Genomic DNA, 5,000 nt, shown 5'->3' on the forward strand with positions numbered 1-5,000 from the left:
GACCCCGACGTGATTTGAACACGCAACCTTCTGATCTGGAGTCAGACGCGCTACCGTTGCGCCACGAGGTCATCGACGCTGTAATGTTCATGTTGCCTATTTTTGGACATCACTATTATGCAAGAGAAACTCAATGGTTAGGCCTAAAGAGCTCTAACCGGAGAAAAAACTGGATATCTCAGGAAGTTGAAAACAAGGCATTTAATATGGAACTTTAGGTATGAGGTCAAAGATGGATTAAGTAATCGGATAAGTATCCTAATTCTCGATTTGCTGAGATGTAGTATTTGAGTGTGAGTCACCTTATCTGGCACGATAGAATTTTCAGTCAGGGCCCGGATAGCTCAGTCGGTAGCGCATCAGACTTTTAATCTGAGGGTCCAGGGTTCAAGTCCCTGTTCGGGCGTTTGCCAATTTCTTACAAGTATGAGTTTAAGAATGCAGGAGTCTCTTGCTTTCCAGATGCTTTCCGGCTGTTCAGAAGACAGTCAGGGGCCAAGCCTAGAAAATATTCCTCCCTTTTCTGCTTGACCACCATGCATCAGTTGAACAATGTGAATTCGCTGTAAGAAAGAATCTGTAAAGGCCCGGATGGCTCAGTCGGTAGAGCATCAGACTTTTAATCTGAGGGTCCAGGGTTCAAGTCCCTGTTCGGGCGGCCAAAGCCTGTGCTTCTTTGTTAAAAAATTAAACCTTTAAATAGCCTCAAGTGAGCATGACCTATAAAGGTTAAAATTGCCCTGCAAGTGACTCAAAGAACTCTGTGTAACTGAGGTACTTTTAAAGTTGTGGACTAACTGGTCCCACTCAATGACTAGATTAAAAGCAATATTTGACCCCGACGTGATTTGAACACGCAACCTTCTGATCTGGAGTCAGACGCGCTACCGTTTCGCCACGAGGTCATCGACGCTGTAATGTTCATGTTGCCTATTTTTGGACATCATTTTTTTTCAAGAGAAACTCAGTAGTTAGGCCTAAAGAGCTCTAACTGGAGAAAAAAATGGATATCTCAGGAAGTTGAAAACAAGGCATTTAATATGGAACTTTAGGTATGAGGTCAAAGATGGATTAAGTAATCGGATAAGTATCCTAATTCTCGATTTGCTGAGATGTAGTATTTGAGTGTGAGTCACCTTATCTGGCACGATAGAATTTTCAGTCAGGGCCCGGATAGCTCAGTCGGTAGAGCATCAGACTTTTAATCTGAGGGTCCAGGGTTCAAGTCCCTGTTCGGGCGTTTGCCAGTTTCTTACAAGTATGAGTTTAAGAATGCAGCAGTCTCTTGCTTTCCAGATGCTTTCCGGCTGTTCAGAAGACAGTCAGGGGCCAAGCCTAGACAATATCCCTCCCTTTTCTGCTTGACCACCATGCATCAGTTGAACAATGTGAATTCGCTGTAAGAAAGAAGCTGTAAAGGCCCGGATGGCTCAGTCGGTAGAGCATCAGACTTTTAATCTGAGGGTCCAGGGTTCAAGTCCCTGTTTGGGCGGCCAAAGCCTGTGCTTCTTTGTTACCAATTAAACCTTTAAATAGCCTCAAGTGAGCATGACCTATTAAGGTTAAAATTGCCCTGCAACTGACTGACAAAACTCTGTGTAACTGAGGTACTTTTAAAGTTGTGGATTAACTGGTCCCACTCAATGACTAGATTAAAAGCAATATTTGACCCCGACGTGATTTGAACACGCAACCTTCTGATCTGGAGTCAGACACGCTACCGTTGCGCCACGAGGTCAGCGACGCTGTAGTGTTCATGTTTCCTATTTTTGGACATCATTATTATTCAAGAGAAACTCAGTAGTTAGGCCTAAAGAGCTCTAACTGGAGAAAAAACTGGATATCTCAGGAAGTTGAAAACAAGGCATTTAATATGGAACTTTAGGTATGAGGTCGAAGATGGATTAAGTAATGGGATAGGTATCCTAATTCTCGATTTGCTGAGATGTAGTATTTGAGTGTGAGTCACCTTATCTGGCATGATAGAATTTTCAGTCAGGGCCCGGATAGCTCAGTCGGTAGAGCATCAGACTTTTAATCTGAGGGTCCAGGGTTCAAGTCCCTGTTTGGGCGTTTGCCAATTTCTTACAAGTATGAGTTTAAGAATGCAGGAGTCTCTTGCTTTCCAGATGCTTTCCGGCTGTTCAGAAGACAGTCAGGGGCCAAGCCTAGAAAATATTCCTCCCTTTTCTGCTTGACCACCATGCATCAGTTGAACAATGTGAATTCGCTGTAAGAAAGAATCTGTAAAGGCCCGGATGGCTCAGTCGGTAGAGCATCAGACTTTTAATCTGAGGGTCCAGGGTTCAAGTCCCTGTTTGGGCGGCCAAAGCCTGTGCTTCTTTGTTACCAATTAAACCTTTAAATAGCCTCAAGTGAGCATGACCTATAAAGGTTAAAATTGCCCTGCAAGTGACTCAAAGAACTCTGTGTAACTGAGGTACTTTTAAAGTTGTGGACTAACTGGTCCCACTCAATGACTAGATTAAAAGCAATATTTGACCCCGACGTGATTTGAACACGCAACCTTCTGATCTGGAGTCAGACGCGCTACCGTTGCGCCACGAGGTCATCGACGCTGTAATGTTCATGTTGCCTATTTTTGGACATCATTATTATTCAAGAGAAACTCAGTAGTTAGGCCTAAAGAGCTCTAACTGGAGAAAAAACTGGATATCTCAGGAAGTTGAAAACAAGGCATTTAATATGGAACTTTAGGTATGAGGTCAAAGATGGATTAAGTAATGGGATAAGTATCCTAATTCTCGATTTGCTGAGATGTAGTATTTGAGTGTGAGTCACCTTATCTGGCACGATAGAATTTTCAGTCAGGCCCCGGATAGCTCAGTCGGTAGAGCATCAGACTTTTAATCTGAGGGTCCAGGGTTCAAGTCCCTGTTCGGGCGTTTGCCAATTTCTTACAAGTATGAGTTTAAGAATGCAGGAGTCTCTTGCTTTCCAGATGCTTTCCGGCTGTTCAGAAGACAGTCAGGGGCCAAGCCTAGAAAATATTCCAACATTTTCTGCTTGACCACCATGCATCAGTTGAACAATGTGAATTTGCCATAAGAAACAATCCTTAAGGGCCCGGATAGCTCAGTCGGTAGAGCATCAGACTTTTAATCTGAGGGTCCAGGGTTCAAGTCCCTGTTCGGGCGGCCAAAGCCTGTGCTTCTTTGTTACCAATTAAACCTTTAAATAGCCTCAAGTGAGCATGACCTATAAAGGTTAAAATTGCCCTGCAAGTGACTCAAAGAACTCTGTGTAACTGAGGTACCTTTAAAGTTGTGGACTAACTGGTCCCACTCAATGACTAGATTAAAAGCAATATTTGACCCCGACGTGATTTGAACACGCAACCTTCTGATCTGGAGTCAGACGCGCTACCGTTGCGCCACGAGGTCATCGACGCTGTAATGTTCATGTTGCCTATTTTTGGACATCACTATTATTCAAGAGAAACTCAATGGTTAGGCCTAAAGAGCTCTAACCGGAGAAAAAACTGGATATCTCAGGAAGTTGAAAACAAGGCATTTAATATGGAACTTTAGGTATGAGGTCAAAGATGGATTAAGTAATCGGATAAGTATCCTAATTCTCGATTTGCTGAGATGTAGTATTTGAGTGTGAGTCACCTTATCTGGCACGATAGAATTTTCAGTCAGGGCCCGGATAGCTCAGTCGGTAGAGCATCAGACTTTTAATCTGAGGGTCCAGGGTTCAAGTCCCTGTTCGGGCGTTTGCCAGTTTCTTACAAGTATGAGTTTAAGAATGCAGGAGTCTCTTGCTTTCCAGATGCTTTCCGGCTGTTCAGAAGACAGTCAGGGGCCAAGCCTAGAAAATATCCCTCCCTTTTCTGCTTGACCACCATGCATCAGTTGAACAATGTGAATTCGCTGTAACAAAGAAGCCGTAAAGGCCCGGATGGCTCAGTCGGTAGAGCATCAGACTTTTAATCTGAGGGTCCAGGGTTCAAGTCCCTGTTCGGGCGGCCAAAGCCTGTGCTTCTTTGTTACCAATTAAACCTTTAAATAGCCTCAAGTGAGCATGACCTATAAAGGTTAAAATTGCCCTGCAAGTGACTCAAAGAACTCTGTGTAACTGAGGTACTTTTAAAGTTGTGGACTAACTGGTCCCACTCAATGACTAGATTAAAAGCAATATTTGACCCCGACGTGATTTGAACACGCAACCTTCTGATCTGGAGTCAGACGCGCTACCGTTGCGCCACGAGGTCATCGACGCTGTAATGTTCATGTTGCCTATTTTTGGACATCACTATTATGCAAGAGAAACTCAATGGTTAGGCCTAAAGAGCTCTAACCGGAGAAAAAACTGGATATCTCAGGAAGTTGAAAACAAGGCATTTAATATGGAACTTTAGGTATGAGGTCAAAGATGGATTAAGTAATCGGATAAGTATCCTAATTCTCGATTTGCTGAGATGTAGTATTTGAGTGTGAGTCACCTTATCTGGCACGATAGAATTTTCAGTCAGGGCCCGGATAGCTCAGTCGGTAGCGCATCAGACTTTTAATCTGAGGGTCCAGGGTTCAAGTCCCTGTTCGGGCGTTTGCCAATTTCTTACAAGTATGAGTTTAAGAATGCAGGAGTCTCTTGCTTTCCAGATGCTTTCCGGCTGTTCAGAAGACAGTCAGGGGCCAAGCCTAGAAAATATTCCTCCCTTTTCTGCTTGACCACCATGCATCAGTTGAACAATGTGAATTCGCTGTAAGAAAGAATCTGTAAAGGCCCGGATGGCTCAGTCGGTAGAGCATCAGACTTTTAATCTGAGGGTCCAGGGTTCAAGTCCCTGTTCGGGCGGCCAAAGCCTGTGCTTCTTTGTTAAAAAATTAAACCTTTAAATAGCCTCAAGTGAGCATGACCTATAAAGGTTAAAATTGCCCTGCAAGTGACTCAAAGAACTCTGTGTAACTGAGGTACTTTTAAAGTTGTGGACTAACTGGTCCCACTCAATGACTAGATTAAAAGCAATATTT

At 43.6% G+C, this 5,000-nt stretch overlaps 16 non-coding genes across 16 annotated transcripts in view; 9 read left to right on the top strand and 7 right to left on the bottom strand.

The window, feature by feature from the left end:
- Positions 1–71, bottom strand: part of trnaw-cca (transfer RNA tryptophan (anticodon CCA)) — a 72-nt gene extending 1 nt beyond the window's left edge. The window contains exon 1 of the tRNA in view: positions 1–71. This exon is cut by the window's left edge and continues 1 nt beyond it. This is a non-coding gene — a tRNA (tRNA-Trp).
- A 514-nt stretch (positions 72–585) lies between these two features.
- On the top strand, positions 586–658 carry trnak-uuu (transfer RNA lysine (anticodon UUU)). The gene has a single exon. It is a non-coding gene; the product is annotated as a tRNA-Lys (tRNA).
- A 175-nt stretch (positions 659–833) lies between these two features.
- trnaw-cca (transfer RNA tryptophan (anticodon CCA)) lies at positions 834–905 on the bottom strand. The gene has a single exon. It is a non-coding gene; the product is annotated as a tRNA-Trp (tRNA).
- A 262-nt stretch (positions 906–1,167) lies between these two features.
- On the top strand, positions 1,168–1,240 carry trnak-uuu (transfer RNA lysine (anticodon UUU)). The gene has a single exon. It is a non-coding gene; the product is annotated as a tRNA-Lys (tRNA).
- A 179-nt stretch (positions 1,241–1,419) lies between these two features.
- On the top strand, positions 1,420–1,492 carry trnak-uuu (transfer RNA lysine (anticodon UUU)). Its single transcript has one exon. It is a non-coding gene; the product is annotated as a tRNA-Lys (tRNA).
- Positions 1,493–1,666: 174 nt separating this feature from the next.
- Positions 1,667–1,738, bottom strand: trnaw-cca (transfer RNA tryptophan (anticodon CCA)). Its single transcript has one exon. It is a non-coding gene; the product is annotated as a tRNA-Trp (tRNA).
- Positions 1,739–2,000: 262 nt separating this feature from the next.
- Positions 2,001–2,073, top strand: trnak-uuu (transfer RNA lysine (anticodon UUU)). The gene has a single exon. It is a non-coding gene; the product is annotated as a tRNA-Lys (tRNA).
- Positions 2,074–2,252: 179 nt separating this feature from the next.
- Positions 2,253–2,325, top strand: trnak-uuu (transfer RNA lysine (anticodon UUU)). The gene has a single exon. It is a non-coding gene; the product is annotated as a tRNA-Lys (tRNA).
- Positions 2,326–2,499: 174 nt separating this feature from the next.
- On the bottom strand, positions 2,500–2,571 carry trnaw-cca (transfer RNA tryptophan (anticodon CCA)). Its single transcript has one exon. It is a non-coding gene; the product is annotated as a tRNA-Trp (tRNA).
- A 514-nt stretch (positions 2,572–3,085) lies between these two features.
- Positions 3,086–3,158, top strand: trnak-uuu (transfer RNA lysine (anticodon UUU)). The gene has a single exon. It is a non-coding gene; the product is annotated as a tRNA-Lys (tRNA).
- A 174-nt stretch (positions 3,159–3,332) lies between these two features.
- Positions 3,333–3,404, bottom strand: trnaw-cca (transfer RNA tryptophan (anticodon CCA)). Its single transcript has one exon. It is a non-coding gene; the product is annotated as a tRNA-Trp (tRNA).
- Positions 3,405–3,666: 262 nt separating this feature from the next.
- Positions 3,667–3,739, top strand: trnak-uuu (transfer RNA lysine (anticodon UUU)). Its single transcript has one exon. It is a non-coding gene; the product is annotated as a tRNA-Lys (tRNA).
- A 179-nt stretch (positions 3,740–3,918) lies between these two features.
- On the top strand, positions 3,919–3,991 carry trnak-uuu (transfer RNA lysine (anticodon UUU)). Its single transcript has one exon. It is a non-coding gene; the product is annotated as a tRNA-Lys (tRNA).
- A 174-nt stretch (positions 3,992–4,165) lies between these two features.
- On the bottom strand, positions 4,166–4,237 carry trnaw-cca (transfer RNA tryptophan (anticodon CCA)). The gene has a single exon. It is a non-coding gene; the product is annotated as a tRNA-Trp (tRNA).
- Positions 4,238–4,751: 514 nt separating this feature from the next.
- trnak-uuu (transfer RNA lysine (anticodon UUU)) lies at positions 4,752–4,824 on the top strand. The gene has a single exon. It is a non-coding gene; the product is annotated as a tRNA-Lys (tRNA).
- Positions 4,825–4,999: 175 nt separating this feature from the next.
- trnaw-cca (transfer RNA tryptophan (anticodon CCA)) overlaps position 5,000 on the bottom strand; it is a 72-nt gene continuing 71 nt past the window's right edge. The window contains exon 1 of the tRNA in view: position 5,000. This exon is cut by the window's right edge and continues 71 nt beyond it. This is a non-coding gene — a tRNA (tRNA-Trp).

This window comes from Astyanax mexicanus, chromosome 12 (genome assembly GCF_023375975.1).
Source record: "Astyanax mexicanus isolate ESR-SI-001 chromosome 12, AstMex3_surface, whole genome shotgun sequence".
NCBI classification, from domain to species: domain Eukaryota; kingdom Metazoa; phylum Chordata; class Actinopteri; order Characiformes; family Acestrorhamphidae; genus Astyanax; species Astyanax mexicanus.